The sequence below is a fragment of the Anas acuta genome, chromosome Z (assembly GCF_963932015.1).
Source record: "Anas acuta chromosome Z, bAnaAcu1.1, whole genome shotgun sequence".
In the NCBI taxonomy this organism is placed as follows: Eukaryota; Metazoa; Chordata; class Aves; order Anseriformes; family Anatidae; genus Anas; species Anas acuta.
Genome location: NC_089017.1, coordinates 6511066 through 6526594, shown reverse-complemented (window position 1 = coordinate 6526594; position 15529 = coordinate 6511066). Strand labels below are relative to the sequence as shown.

Below are 15529 nucleotides of genomic sequence, written 5' to 3'. Positions count from 1 at the left end.
ATATATGTAAATATATATACATATAAAGGCAGAAGCCTTTGGCTGCCTGCGTAACAGTCCTTTGTATCGCACCAGCATCACTTAGACCCCTTTGATGTTCGTAGTGTTTATGGCGCTCAGGCTTCTTTGCTCCAAGCAAATTGACTTGAATTCAGGCGTTGCCTTCCATTAAACCTGACAGATCCCCAGTGCGGAGAGGGCTTGTTCATTTACCTCTTTTGGAAAGAAATCGGAGCATAAACAGCTGTTGTGCTGATTCACTTCCGTGCGTGAATTCACCAGACTGGGGAGGTAACGGGCTGCTCATCCCGGCTACGAGCGGGCTCCTCAGTCCCTTTACCTCCTCCCTTCTGTGCCAGCTCTCTGGGTAGAAATCTGCCATATTCTGACTCCTTACTGTCAGCAGAATGGGATTTATATCAGGGCTATTTAGCAGAATTACATTAGTATTTGACATTTCAGCTCTCTGAAGTTTTTGGTGGTGTTATTTGCGAGGGCGGTTTTTATCACTGCAGATTGCAGTTCTTCAAGAGCCATGCAGAGGTTTAATTTTTGAGGTCTGTCTCTTTGTCTCTCCCTCTCTGCCAGGACTTCAGGTGATTTATTTGATTCCCTGTTCCTTTGGATTTCCTGCGCTTGTTACAATGCACCCTTGTCTCAATGACACAGAATAATGTTCATTTGAAGTAACAGCTCTGGCTTGCAGTGCTTTAGGTTTGATACAAAAATAGCACTGTGTAGAAAACTTTTTTATTAGCTTTTTCAGAGTTCTAGACCCCGGGTAGTTCAAGCTGAATAACAGTGAGTTTCACTTAAAATGGGAAACCAGGTATTGGTTGCTCAAAACAGACACTGAGGCAAGATCTGGGAGTGCTTGTGAGAGACTTTTGCCCCTTCACAAGACTTCACATCACATGCTCTCAGAGCTAAAAAAAATTCAAGCGTGCAGCTTTTTCCGTTAGCCAGCTCGTATCTTGTCAGCCTTGGATCTCTCCCTCTTTAAAATGAGTAAGCGCAAGAAATACAAAGGAAATATGAGGAAGTCTAAACGCAAAGTCATCCGGAACAGGCTGCTGTGGATGTGCAACAGGTGTGTGATGACAAAGGAATGCCAACTGCAGACCAGTTGGTGGTAGTTTATTTATTTATTTATTTATTTCCTTGAGAAAAATCTACTGATGAAGAGTTTCCATCAAATACAATTTGGGGAGAAACTCAGGCAAGTAGAAAAAAAAAGAACCCACAAACAAAAAAAAGGATGCTGTGCATATTGTAGTGCTAAAAAAATGGCACATTAAACTAAGATTAAACTCTCCATACTTGTCAAATCTCTTTATGCAGTGTTACAAAGAATGTTCGTGATCCCCAAAGATGCTCTGACCACACACTTCATTTTTGCCTTGCCCTTATTTAGCACGATTATTTTGCCTTCCTTTATCGCTATACATCTGAGATTCCGAAGCCCTTGGAAAGCACCCTGGCTGTCTGGAGACACGCCATCATCCTTATCTGGCATAGCAAAATATTATGACCTCGAGATGTGAAGGATTCAGGGACCTGTTGAACACAACCTGCCTTTGTACACCACACCGCTCCTTCCGAGCTGCATGAATCTCCAGAGAAATTGTCAGTTGTGAGCAAAAGGATTAAAATATCTCTTCCCTTTTCTTCCCTCTTTTAGAAGTGCAGCTACTGACAGATGGCCTGCGATGCTTAGCACTCATTCAAACAGCACCAAAATACTGGGAGTCTCTTTCCATGTGTACAGACGCACGCGGACACACACATGCACACACAGAAACAAACCCAGGCTGCGTTTTAATGTAATTGTCAAATCAAAGCATACTTCAGGGCAGACACCAGGCCAGATTCAAGCTACATTTGTCAGCTGAGTTCATCAGATGAACACCACCACCCGACTGCAAGAGCCTGTAATGATTAACACGTGTGACGAGTTTCTGATTGAAGGGTGAGCAGGCTGTTTACGGGCTTTGTCCGCAGCAAGTGCTTCCTGCTCTGGGGCGGAGAAGACATCAGGGCGGTGGTTTGCGTTTCCCCCGGCTGCAGGTTTGTGATGAACGTGTCGGGGATCTCGGTTCTCAGCCACTGCTTATGACATGAGGCTGATCCCTCATTTCTGGGGGGCTCCGATGGGGAAGGCTGGAGCCCTGCCTGTGCCGGGAAGGGGCAGCACTGGCTGTGGTGCCACGTTTATTAAAAACTTGGCTAATCTCTCAAAACACTTCTCTTTGCGCAGCCCCTGATTAATGTCATCGTGATAAAGCGTTGGCTTGCCTTCCTCTGCCAGTTCCGTATTGAAGATGGGGACGTTTCCCTGCATATTGCTTTGGCAGTGCTGTATCTATAGCACAGAATTGCTTTTATAAATCCTCGGTGCTGGTTCTGTGCAAGAAATGGTTCATCAGCGCCTTTCTTGCTGTTTTGTCAGGGCAGCACACAGAAGTTAGCAACCATGGTGAAAAATATTACGGTTTCTCCAACAGGCACTTGCAGATATGCGTTTGTGTGCATGGTCAAATATAAGAAGGTGCTTTGAAACAGTAAATGACTTCATACGTGTCCGTGTGTTTAACAATTATGTTTAATAAATCCTAAAACACACAGGAAAAAGGCTGTAGACAAAGGGAGGAATTATGTGTTAATTATCTAAAAACAGAAAGCAAAGAAGTCCAAACTTTATTACTTCAAAGAAAAATAAATGCAGCATCAAAACCAGTCTGATAACCACTGGATGGTATCAAGAGAAGGATGACTAATTTGCTGAGGAAATTAGAAAAAAAAAAAATCTCAATGAGAATTGCTAAGAGGATCTTTGGTCCTTGATTTTTTTTTTTTTTCAAACTTAGACTTTCGTATTTATTTCTTGAAATGTATTTGGCCCTGCAATTATTAGATCAACAGTCAAGTTCATTCAGTGAATGAATTTGACTTATGATATCTTAGGTCACTGTAATTGAAATAAGTGATGATCTTGGAATTACACGGAAGAGAGCCTTTAGAGAACTGTGTCTTATGTATATTGCAAAATAATCTTAGAGAGGCTTTTACCCTCAGGAGCTTTGAAAATGAATGTTTCTATGAAGATTTATAGCTGAATGTTTGAATCTGAGACACTTTGAAGGTTAATATTGACTTATTTTGGTCTGTTAAAGGTAGTATTTATACACAGTACATATCTGAGACTTTTGCAGCAAAAGAAATTTAATGTGTAGTATCCACAAACAGCTTCCAGTAAATGTATCCAAGTGTATATTTTCTTACTTTAAAGTTCAGCATGTTTGCTCCCCAAATTTGCCCCCCCCCACCTCCGTATGTTTGAGGCAGATGGTAAAGTTATCTTCTATGTTTCATGCTAATTTAAACCAAGTCATACATAAGAGTTGCAAACCTCTGTGCTCTGGGGGAAATCCATTGCATCTGGGGAACTTTCTGTGCTAGTAAGGCTTGCAGTTAGTCTGAAAATACAGGAGGAAAGACAGAAAGGGAGAGAAATCCCTAGTGATAGATTCACAGCTATTAGCTTATTTTTCCTCTTGCTGTAAAGCTGTAGTAGGATTTCAAAAGGTAGCAAAAAGTATTGGATCAGCACTGCGACTTTTTTTTTTTCTTTTTTTCCTTTTCCCATTTGCAGTGGGGAATCCAAATTAAAGCTGGAACAAAGCAGTGTGCCATTATTACAGCTGACAACAGGCCATGCAGAGCCGAAATTGCGATTGTGCCTCTGAGCCTGTTGTGACTTTTTGTGTTCTGAGCATGGCTCCTTCTGACTTCCAGGATTTCTCTAATTCAGCCCTTTTGGCCTTGTATTTACTGCAGAGGGTTAAGGAGGAGATTTATGTAATGTGTTCTCTCTCTTGGGCTTTGCTTATGCAAAGCAAATCACTGTTGGTGCTGTCGCAGGGGAAGGGGTATGGATACGCTTGTTCAGAGTCAGGCACTGTCCTGCAGAAATTACTTTGCTTTCAGGGTAATTATTTCCAAACAGAATTGGAATAGAGCATCCACCTGAGGACCAAGATAACTCTAGGTTATTACCGTCGTCCTGCTGGTTAATTTTTCCGCATAGATAAGGAAATCAACAGGATAGTTCATTTTAGCCTCCTTGTGAATGGAAATTATAGCAGCACAGCCAGTGGTGGCTTGTCCACAGTCTATTTTATACCAGCGACGTACATGGGAGAGCGTGTGTCTGTGTAAAGGGCAGAGATGAGGAGAGAGAGGAGCAATGTCAAAGGCGAAGCTTTTTCTCCATGAACTCAGGAAAACACCAGCCTTGCTAGCGGAGCTCCCAGCATGTCAGGAGCCACACTGTGGTTTTTGAATCGCAGCCTGAATTTCAGAAGCTGTCGGGGGGAAGTCCCAATTCCAGTCACTCCACCCCAGACACACACTGCCCCACTTTGTAGCATCAGTGATGGCAGCATTACGTACACCCCCCTTGCTTTTTCATCTGCACCTTCTGCCCTGCCTCCTGCCGGCCTGTCCCAAGTCACTAAACTGCACCAAAGCAGCATCAAAGCATCTACAGAAAAGCTTCAGCACAACGTGAACCTCCCCGGCTGGGGACTGCCGAGGGCAGGCGACAGCTCAGCAGATCTGCCCGGGTCTCTGGACGCTGTCACAGGTCAGGGCAGGGAGCCCTGCTTGTGCTGGGGAAGTGTGACCAAATTGCAGATTGTCGAAGCTTGCATCAGGATGAATCACTGTTAGCGTAACTAAAGTGTGCTGTGACTTTGAAAGTGCTCCAGCTTTCTGGAAACAGGCCGCTGAAATTTGGTCCCGCTGATACATCCAGCTTGGGTTACATGATCTGAGCAGCATCTGAATCCTGAAAGCTGAATATTGCTCCATGTGCTAAACCTGCTTTTTCTCCCTGCTTGCTGGTGTCTTCCCTTTTCCTGAGCTCCAGCTCCTCTCCTAGGTTCCTTTGGCATCCAGTGAGCTGTTTTACTTTTAGCACCCTTACCTTATCTGAAGCAAAATAAAATGAGATTTTTGGCCACTCTGTTAGTGAAGCGTGGAAAACACCAAGGGATAGGCTTAATCTCTACCCAGCTGGAGTCCAAGAAAAACAGAACACTGCTGATGTTATCGGCATCAGATAATACAAATACTGCAAATCCGACCTATCAATGTTGGGAGATCCATACTCATGAAATCACATTTAGCTAAGATTTTGATGCTCATGTTGCAGAAGAGGTGCACAACCTTCAGAAAGAGCAGGGGAAAAAACGTATTGCTCAGATGTGTAAGAGAGGAATGTAAAACATTGCTGGCAGCCTCCAGAATTCCTGATTTCAGATGTAGACAAAGTCGACTTTTCCATAGAGACCTGCAAAAAAGTAAACCCAACACGTGCAGCGCGGTATCTTTCCCACCTTTTGGCCCGATATCTAGCAGGCAGAAGCGGAGATAGATTTACATGACAAAACTGAATGCCAGCAGCTGCCTGTGAAAGTGCTTAGCAAAAGTGTTGTTTATGAGCATCGGCTTTGCTTCCACGGTGTGACCCTGCCAGGAGCCAAATGTGCTGCAGCGGGAGCGCTTCGTAAACGTTATCTCACGGCTGGGATGAAAAACGGGAAAACGGGTCTGCCTGACTTTACAGAGATTTAAACGATGTTGTTATGGAGGAGGAGAAAGAGAAAGCAAAGACCCCACTCCAAAACAAGGGCTTGGTGCCCGTCTGGTTATCAGCACGGGCGCTGCAGTCAAGAGCAAACATCTTCAAAGGAGCGGCAGGCAGAGCATCTGGGCCAGATCGCCGTGCGACTACCTGCTGCAGCCTGTAATAAGCACAGCCCTTTAGAGATGCTGTGGTAGATCTGAGCTCTTATTTATTTATTTTTAGATTAGGCTTTAGAACAGCAGGCCTGGAAGCGTGCTCCCTGCCTCGGACGGGGCATGAGCCAGGAAGGGACTCTGGCTTGAGAGAAACCAGAGCCGCTGACCGCTTCCTTTCGCACTGCTGGGAAGAGTGGACCTAAAAAGCAACTGAACATTAAAAAACGTGTTTCCACTTTAACAGTCTGAAGTTTTGAGTAAAGAAGGAACTTTTTTTTTTTTTTCTAATTAAAAAAAGATTTTATTTTTTTTTTTCGGTGAGTAATTCAGCGCTCGCTCCAACCCTCATTTTGGAAACAGCGCTTCCTGCTGAGCGACACCGAGAGATAAAAGCGATACGGGGGAAAAACATTTTAGGGACTTGTCACCAGCCCGGCGCGCCCCCAGACGTGACCGCAGCGCACGGTGGGCGGCTCGGGGGGAGGAGGGGGGTGAGGGTCCAGCCGATCCGACCCCAGCCTCCCGGTTAGTGCCGGGGTGGGATCCACCGGGGTGCTCTGTGGGATCCCCCCGGGGGGGTGGATTAGCGGCACCGCCCCGTGCGGGGCTCGGTCGCTGCCCGCCCCGTCGGGCCGCCCCTCTCGGGAGCCCCGCGCCGCCCGTCGGGGCCGCCCCCGCCGCTCCCCGGGCCGGGTGCGGAGCGGTGCGGAGCGGCGAGGAAGGCGGCGAGGGAGCGGCTGCCCCCGGGGGCGGGCGGGTGTCGGCCCCCCCTCTCCCTCCACGGCCCCTCCGAGGTGAGTGGGGGGCGCGGAGGGGAGCGAAGAGGGTCGGTGCTTGCCCCCCCACCTCCCCGGTGTCGGCTTTGGTCCTGCGGGGAGGGGGCTTTGCGGGGCTTTGCGGGGCTTGGTGCTCCCCCCTTGCACCGGTTGGGGGCTCCCCCCCTGCCGGTACCGACCTGCTTCATCCCCCCCCCCCCGGCACGGTGCCAGGGGGGCTTCGTCTCCGGGGGTCGGTGGGTGCCTCCCCCATTGCCCTGGGGGCTCCATCTCCTGGGGTCTGAAGGGTGCATCCCACAACTTTGGGACTGGGGTGCTTCCCCTCCCCACCGGGGGGTCGGTGGGGTGCTACCCCCGTGACCTATACCTAGGGGGGTGCATTCCCCATGGACCAAGAGGACCCCGTGCCCTGGGGCCAGAGGGTCGCATCTCCGTGTAGGTCAATGGGGTGCAGCCCCACAGGTGCTATTAGGGTCCATCCCCCAGGGTTGGGGTGGTCCAATCCCTGCAGGGCTCAGTGGGGTGCATCACCTGGGCTGAGGGGTGCTTGTGGGGTCCCCTTTTGTCCTGCCTTTGCTTTGCTGCCCCCCGTGCACCCACGTGGAGGGCAAGGATCTCCGTCACCTTCTGTGACATGCGGTGGATTAGGTCCTGTGTGTGTGACTGTCTCACAGCGCAGCCTGGCTCTGGGATATGGGCAAGAGGGGTGGCAGTCCCATAAATCCCCCTCCTCATCCCTCCCCCCTCCACCTGCCTGCATGCAGCAGACTGATAAAATCAGACAGCATGAAACATCTGGCTGCTTTTTTCTCTGTTTTTTTTTTTTTTTTTTTTTTTTTTGTTCCCCCCTCCCCAATCATCGGAAAGTAGTTCTCTGTGTCATTAAATACTCCCGTCTGCACAGAGCAGGCTGTGGTACATGCGGTGTTGTGAGCCTGGGAGCGGCTGTGGATGAGGTGAGGGAGAGGAAAACATCGAGACCCGACCTCAAACTCTGAAGTTAACTGTGGTGCCTCTCCTTCGGGTGGCTGGGGTGCTCGGTACAACCTGTCTCAGCCTGTAACTCGGGGATCAGTCTGCTTGGCTGCCAAAAGCTCTGGTGCCCCTTAGAAGGTGCCATAAATCTATAAATTAGCCTAATGTAGCTGTTAACCTCAGTGCTTCCCCTCGGTAGCCTTCTACTGAACTGCAGCCCCCTCAAATTTCCCCCAGCGTGCTGTCAGGTCCCTGCTGCTGGCTGGGAGAGCGAGGGAGGGGAGGAAGGGGACACCCCTGGGACACTCTTGCTCCCTGTCCCCTCTGCACTGCTGGGGTGTTGGTACAAGGGGTTCACGCGCTGTGGTGGGTGCAGGGGGCTGAGGTGCCCTCTCCAAGGTCCTTGCACCAGCCTCTGGGTTTCAGCAGAGCCATCAGGGCTTGGGCATGGGCTTGGGTTTCGTCTGCCCCTGGCAAAGGAGCAGCTGCAAGAAGATCTTGTTAAACTTGCCTGCTTTGGTCAAAGTTCCTTTACCTTCATTTTAAGGTAAATGGCAACACCTGTGTGCCCCCTGTAACCCTCCCTTTCGTGCCGAGGATGCACTAAATTGCAAAGATTGTGCTAATCCCCCCAGAAAACTCACCGGACTTACTGTTTATTCGTGGAGTGGCTTCTCCCTCTCTCACGTGGTTCTTGCACTGGGCATTTTGTCTGTTCAGTGGCCGAAGCTCAGTGTGTGGAAGAATAGCCTGCAATATTACTGAGTTAATTTTCTGAAAAACAAAATGCCTAAATGCAAATAGGATGTAAAACGTGTCTTTGAAGTCTTTTTTTTCTCTAAAATTATTCAATGCTTAGCCTGGAGGAAACCTATTCTTTCACTTTTATAAAACTCACCAACGTTTTACAGAAGTAGGATGTGATTCCTTTTTTTTTTTTTTTTTTTTTTTTTTTTTTTTAATTTAAAAGAAGACCTAAAAGTCTTTTGATTTTCGTGACATGGGGCCCTTTTATGTTCCCTTTACAATGTTGGTGGGGGATTGCTACTCTAAAAACTATGAGCAGACATTCACACTGGAAAGGCTTTCCTAGAAATGAGGAGAGCGGTGGCAGCAATCTCACCAAGCAGGTATCTCTTGCAGGATTGTTTGGCAATGCTGGTTGAAGTCAAGTGTCTGTGTTGTAAGGGCCAAATTTAAAAGGACTTTAGAGTTGCATGTCTTCATGGTATTGCAGTCGGTGTCTTGCTAGATTTTCAGTAGCTTCATAGAATAAAGAATTGGCTCCAGGCAGGAGTCTGGCTGGGTGCAAGAGTGCACAGTGACGGGAGGCTTTAAAGTGAGGTCCATCCGCCTTAGCTCATCTGCACAAGGTTTGTGAAACACTTTGCTCAACTTATTTTAAGTAAAATTGGCTCTACTTTCTGCCTTTAAAATACAAGTTGTGACATCTGTGAAAAAAATGTCTTGCTTTTATTTTTGTTACTGTTTTGGCCATAAATCTTGTATAAACCACACGTATTGGCTCTTGAAAGGTCAGTCAAGTTGCCCTAAGTCAAAAGCAGTAGATTTTATCCACAGAAATATACAAAATGGTCTTATAATGCAGGCATATTTGCAAATTGTTTATTTATGCCATTGCTAAATATACGTTTCTGTGCTATATTTGTACACGATTCTATACTGATATTTCTAAATGCCTTCAGTATAGGGCTTGTTCTTTCTCCAGGCTTCCTGCAGGTGCTAATTGGCGCTCAATATTGCGTTCTTACCCCAAATGGGTTCACACTACTTACAAACTCTATTAGACAAATGCAGAATTAAATAAATAAATAAATAAATAAATAAATATATATATATATATATATATATATATAAAATAGAACTGGTCAGCAGTAAAAGTCAGGAAATACAGAGGCTGAGACTCCAACAGCAATATTAACTTGGCTGCAGTGCACATCCTGTGAGCTCTTTAATGGCATATGTCTCATAATGTAAACAGGAATAAGCACGTAGATTAATATATGCAGAGAGAGAGCAGAAAAGAGCGTTTTTCTGAATTTGACTCCCTTGTCCATGTGAGAGCTGGCTGTTGTGTAGAGCCTGGGAGAGCCTGGCACTGCATTACACCGTGCTGGGCACCGACTCGGACATACCTGCTTGCTGACAGAGGGAAAGTGACAGCAGTGGATGAGTAAATTGAGGTTTGTTTCTCTTGAAACAGTATCATTTTAATGAACTGCTTTTTGTTCCCTGTGGTTTGTTGGTTGTACGGTGTATGATCCTTACAGCATTCCCTGTTTTGTTATTCCCAGCTGGTGTGTCCAACATGCTGGGCTCACATAGTGCCTGTCCTCACCTTGCTGAGTTTCTGCCTCCCACTCCCATTGCCCATGCACCACAGTAACAGCTCTTCTGGCTGATTTTGACTGGATCATGTACAAAAGTGCTTATGTTAATATTGTGCTTTAACACAGATCCGCATGGACCAAGCATTATTGCTCTGAATGTTGCGTTGTCTTCATTAAAAAATTGCCGTATGAATACATTGCACGAAGCTGATGCATTTAGCCTGAAGGTCGAGGAATCTAATCTGACCTTCGCCATGTCACAAGACATCGTATCTCGTGCAGCTCCCGCTGCACGGAGCCTGAGGTTTGCATGCGATGTGGAGCCAGCTAGGGCAGCCCGCGGTGGTTCAGCAGCAGCTCCCAGCACTGACAGAGGTGGTTCGGGTGAATAAAATTAATTTGTGGTTACTACCCGGAATAAAATAATTGTAATTTTTCTCTTTAAAACAGGCTCCTCATCTATTGCTGATACGCTGATATTGCTATCTTGCTTTGCAAAGGAGGCAGGAGCAGGCCTGTAATTCCACAAGCTAATGCCTCTGCTGTCATACCTGCCTAATTGCCATGGCTCCTTCTTGGTGCAGCCTCCCAGATAGGCTGCTGTGGTAAGGTATGCCAGCTGTGCTTAAATTTTATTACTGTTTGCTGTGGCCAGCACTTGATTAACTTTCCCTGCCGTGTTAGACAGTTAGCAAAGGGGATTAGTACCTGGGCGGGTTACAGCATTTATTGTGTGTGCTTAATCTAAATTCCTCTCGAAATGGAATTGTATTAAACTAATTTGGCAAAAACTTTGAAATGACAGCAAGGCTACTTTTGGTAATTGATTTTTTTTTTTTTTGTCTCCAATTGAATAACTGTGCATTATTAAAATGCCAGTGATTCACACTGACAGAGCAGTTCAGATCAGGCAGTGTCAGGATCCCCCTGGGTTTTGGCTTTGGCCATATTTGCCTGGTGGGAAGAGCAGGTAGGCAGGACTTTGGGTCCCATCACAGGGAGTGGCCAGGTGTCCTCTGTCAGCGCTCAGAAATGGAGCGGTGCCTGTCAGGATTTGTGCGGGGGAGGTTTCCAGAAAGAAAAATGGAGAAAGTGTAGAAAACAGAGTCTCTAACTGCATTAAAGACTTGTGAAACTTCCGCCGCTCTGCAAAAAAAAAAAAGCCCACAATTTGACATCCTCCCTGTCTCAGACCAGCACAAAAAATCTATTCAGTATTACATTTTAATCATATTCCACACAAAAGACTTTTGCTGTGCTGTTTAAAACCCAGCCTCCTTTCAGCCTGTGCTCTGTCGGGATGTTTTCATCTGAAATGGACTGCTGCGGCTGACTGGAGCAGTCTGAAAAAACAGTGCTAACCTTCCTTCCTGACACTTCAATCGTGCCATCCACTGTGTGAAACTAGGGCATAAATGCATTAACGCTTGTCACTGGGAAGAAAATCCCATCCGTGATGGGGACCAGAAGAGAGTGATTCTTAGATTCATGATACAAATCGGTTCATTATTTATTTCAATCAAAGTCTGTAGGTGCTGTTATAATGAAAAATTGAAGCGCACTTTGCAGAATAAATGTGAGCTGACGCTGTGCCAGCCCCAAAGCCTTCCTGACCTACAAAACGAAGGAGAGCTTTGATGCTCACTTCACTCTCCGCAAAGTCTCAGACGAGCGGGCTTTGCCCAGGAGATTGACAGAGTCAGGCCCTATTAAAACAGATGCTGAACCCTCTTTGGTTGCTGTTGTGTTCCAGGGAAAACATCCTGCTGCTGCCTCCCGGTGTTACACATCTGCTCAAGAGCATCTGTCCAGCTGCTTGGTCTTCTGTAAATGCTTTGGCGTGCACTGGGTACTGGCTTACCAGTACCACCATCTCTTTGCAAGATGTCTACAAGTTCAGCAGTGTTCCCATCTTCTCAGCCTCCAGGGTAGATGGGCAAAATGCAGCCCATTTGGGAGCAGGGTTCTCCTGGCCTCCAGCTGTGTGCAGGTGTAGCAGCTGTATAAATCAGCCATCGCCATCTGACCACAGCTAAGAGGTTAACACACCGCTGCTTCTCTCTGCTCCTGGAGCAAAAGTGACTGCCTAGCAGAGTGGGGTAGGTCTGGCTGTGATACGGTTATATATTTTAGTGGTTGTGGTGGTCTTGGGATAACCAAGCAGCATGATCTGTTGGGGTATTTGTGTCTTTTTCAGTACAATCAAAGATCAAGGAGAGACTTTAAAATGGTGTGGGTTTTGAGAGAGTTTCTGTCTAAAGTCTGCACCAAAACACAGCGCTCAAAGTCTTTCCTTACTTAATGCAAGCCTAATGCTCTGATGCAAACAGTGTAGCCCCAGCATCTCCTCAGTGTCCCCTGTGGCAGCACAGGACCCGTGGCAGCACGTTGCTCATAGTACTGCCCGGCCATCATCCCATCAGCTTCACCAGGGGCTGGCAGGGGCTCTGATGGCAGCAGACCTCGCATTGAAGACTAAAGCCCCTGTCTGGTCCATGCTCAACTGCCAGCATGAAGGATGTCAGATGACAAGTGGGACAGGTATTAGACATTAACCAGCTGTTTGGCTTTAAAATATTAATCCTGCTCTTACTCCCTTTCTTACCCATTTTCCCAGCATGACCAGGTTGGAAGGACTGGAGGCTTTCATGACTGATTACCTGTCTCATGGTCATCCATAGCCCAAATCTGCAGTGCCAACTTCCAGCTCTTGAGCACTCACAGGTATTTCTGCTGGGAACGTGCTCACCATGTTTATGCAGGAATACAACCTTGCGGGTGAGCTGACTTCAGGCCAACTTTCAGTTTTCCTTCCAGGCTCCCAACAGCATAGACTATATTATCCTTCCTTTAATCATCTTCCCCACCCTTTACTCTTCTAGTCTTTGCAGAAGAAAAACAAAGCATCTCATGCACACCACTGAGGAACCTTCCTCCATATGCATTATATTTGGATCCTCCGCTACTTGGGATGAGGAGCTGAGCAGGAACATGTCTTCGTAGGTACGATGGGGCCTGGGCAGTGGGACGAGATATAGCACATCCTATTCCAGCAGCAATCCGCCTCCCATTTTGCATGGAGTAACACACCTCCTCCCCTTTCTTCTCTGAATAGAACCACAAGCATTGCCAAATGGGATTTCTGTCCCATAGCTCATCTGGAAGTAAATAAATGCAGCAAACCAATGGGTGGCACTGCTCCAAAAGGCACGGTTATCCTGGCTGGTGTGCTGTCGCTCCTGACAGGTGTGGGGCTGCGGGGAGCTGGGTGTGATGGGCTTGTCTTGGCCCACAGCCTTTCCTTTCAGCCCGTGCCAGCATGTTCATCAAAGGAGGTAAACCTCCATGCACTGCCTAGCCGTAAGCATGGTGAATGACAGCTCCTGGGTAACTCGGATGGAAAGGGCCTGCTGGGTCATCTAGCCCTTTGCTCTGCTTTCAAAAGGATCCTTCCTAATTAAAGCACGACTGGTGATTGCAAGATGTCTTGTTTGGGTGGTTTAATAAATTACCTCCCTCCCTGCGAAAGAGAAAGTGTATTTACTAATGTGGCTGTAAACGTCTCAGCTGTGGGGTGGTTATTTACTGCACTATTTTAATGCAAATGCTTGTGGTGGTTTGCATTGATCATACAGGCAGCACACACAAATTTTATTTGTGGTGTATTTAGGCGTATTTTTTCCTCCTTCCTGCTGTATCTGTTCCACTGTACATTGTGCAACAGAAACTGCTTGATGTGTAATTGCCTGTCACTCAAGTGCCACTTTACAGCCTAGGAATATATCAATGAAAATATTCTCCCTCCTCCAATTAATTCTGAGTCTTAGGGATGAGTTATTCCTATCTGTCTGGAGAACACTCTCTTAAATTATTTGGTACTTCATTCATGTATTTACTTTTTAAATGTATTCTAAATGAAAGGTGATGGCCTGTAGTTATAACTGTAGTAAGGAGCATTCATCGGAAGGACCGCGGCGCTCCTGGTGTGGATGCAGCTTGAGTGCTCCATCTGATGGATGTGAAATCACCAGCCGTGTTGTGAGAGGCTCATATGCTGCCAGAAAGCCTGCAGCTGCCCTCTTATAATGCATGTCCTGGAGCGTAAGGCAGGGAAAGGTTTGGATAGCACAGCTGCACTTTTGCCCAACAAACTATTTCTTGAAGTTTGTGCATTCGTCCTAAGCTCTGTATCTCCTGTGTGTTTCCTTTTGTGGATGTGGGCAAGCAGAAAAAATGGTGGCTCAGCTTGGGAAATGCGGAAACCCTCTAGAGTTGATATTTCCACTTTGGAGTCCCCATCTGGTACAATGGTGGTTTTTCTCTGTACTGAGACTTTGGAAAAATGGGGTCCGTGAGTGGGAAGTGCTGCTTTGAAATAGCCTGCTTTGTGAATAACATTTTTATCTGCAGCCTTTTAATACCTCCTGTAGATGGGAACGATAGCTCAGAGATAATTGCTCTGATAGCACACAGGAAGTGTTAAGGGTTGGAAGATGGGATGTGGCATCTGTTAATGTCTGTCCTCAGCGTTCAGTGGGGATAATCCTACCTCAGGGTAGGGGATGCCTTTAAATCTAATGGAGCTCAGAGTGGATGCTGATTGATGTATGTACCAAATATGTAGTGATTAAAACTATTTGTTTGGATCTTGTAAGCACACAAATAAATATATAAAAATGTTAGGAGACTTCTGAACTTTATGTATTATTTGATTATCAAGACACTTTCATTTTAGCTCCTGGCTCTTATACCACAGTGAGCTCATACTCATAGGACTGTGCCTGGATTTATTGACTTCCATCGTGGGTGTGAGGGAGGGAGAGGGCTGCAACTTGTTCTGAGCACTACTCCAAGCTGCTAAGACCAATTACAGTTGCATGCTTTTAACCATTAATTGAAATGTTAACTTGATAAAGGCTGGAAGGACAACAGAAGTGACTGTCGAAACTGAACTCAAGCTGTTCTATGGAAGACCTAAGACTGGCCTTAAAAATACCCGGTCTCATTTTTGGCTGCTGTTGCCTGAAGTTTGCCCGGCAGCATGGACCATGGGAATTGGTTGATTTGTGGAGTCCATTGTGTAAGCTGTGAGCACAAGCACTTGTGTAGGTTGTATTAAGTGTCCACGTCCCTTATTTGTGGAAAAAACGATCCATTAGGGCCCATTTCTGCTAGAGCCAGAGCAAACATGGAACAAAGAGCCTGTGGCTCCTACAGTCATCTACTTTTTTTTTTTTCAATTTCAGCTCCCTTCTATTTATTTTATTAAGCTGCTGGCACTGCAGGGATGGTTCACTCTTCTGCTGCTGCAGATGGAAACTTTCTGTTTGCTGGGAGGCATAGCTGCAACCTGTATTTGGCAGCTTATATCGAGGGGCAAACTGCAATTCCAGTTGAAATGAGGTGCTGTTTTTCTTAAATAAGAACTTGTTTAAATGGAATCAGGCTGAAAACCAAGAAAGAGTCTTTACAGAAGAGCTTCCAGTCTATACTTGGCCTGGTGGGGATATGTACGAGTTGCCAGCGTTTGGGAGAGGTGACCTTTCACAACGACGTCCCTGTCTCCTTCCCGAAACTATCCAGGAAGAAGCAGGTTCTCAGTTCCCTTAAATCTGGCCAAAT

The 15529-nt window shown here is 46.6% G+C and overlaps 1 protein-coding gene and 1 long non-coding RNA gene across 2 annotated transcripts in view; both read left to right on the top strand.

The window, feature by feature from the left end:
- The first annotated feature begins 1878 nt into the window (after nucleotides 1-1878).
- On the top strand, nucleotides 1879-5866 carry LOC137847850 (uncharacterized). Its single transcript, XR_011091095.1, has 2 exons — nucleotides 1879-2067; nucleotides 3653-5866. It is a non-coding gene; the product is annotated as an uncharacterized lncRNA (long non-coding RNA).
- Nucleotides 5867-6445: 579 nt separating this feature from the next.
- The window catches only part of PDZD2 (PDZ domain containing 2), a 199017-nt gene continuing 189933 nt past the window's right edge, over nucleotides 6446-15529 (top strand). The window contains 1 exon segment of the mRNA XM_068666448.1: nucleotides 6446-6599. The gene's annotated coding sequence lies outside the window, so the exon portion shown is untranslated.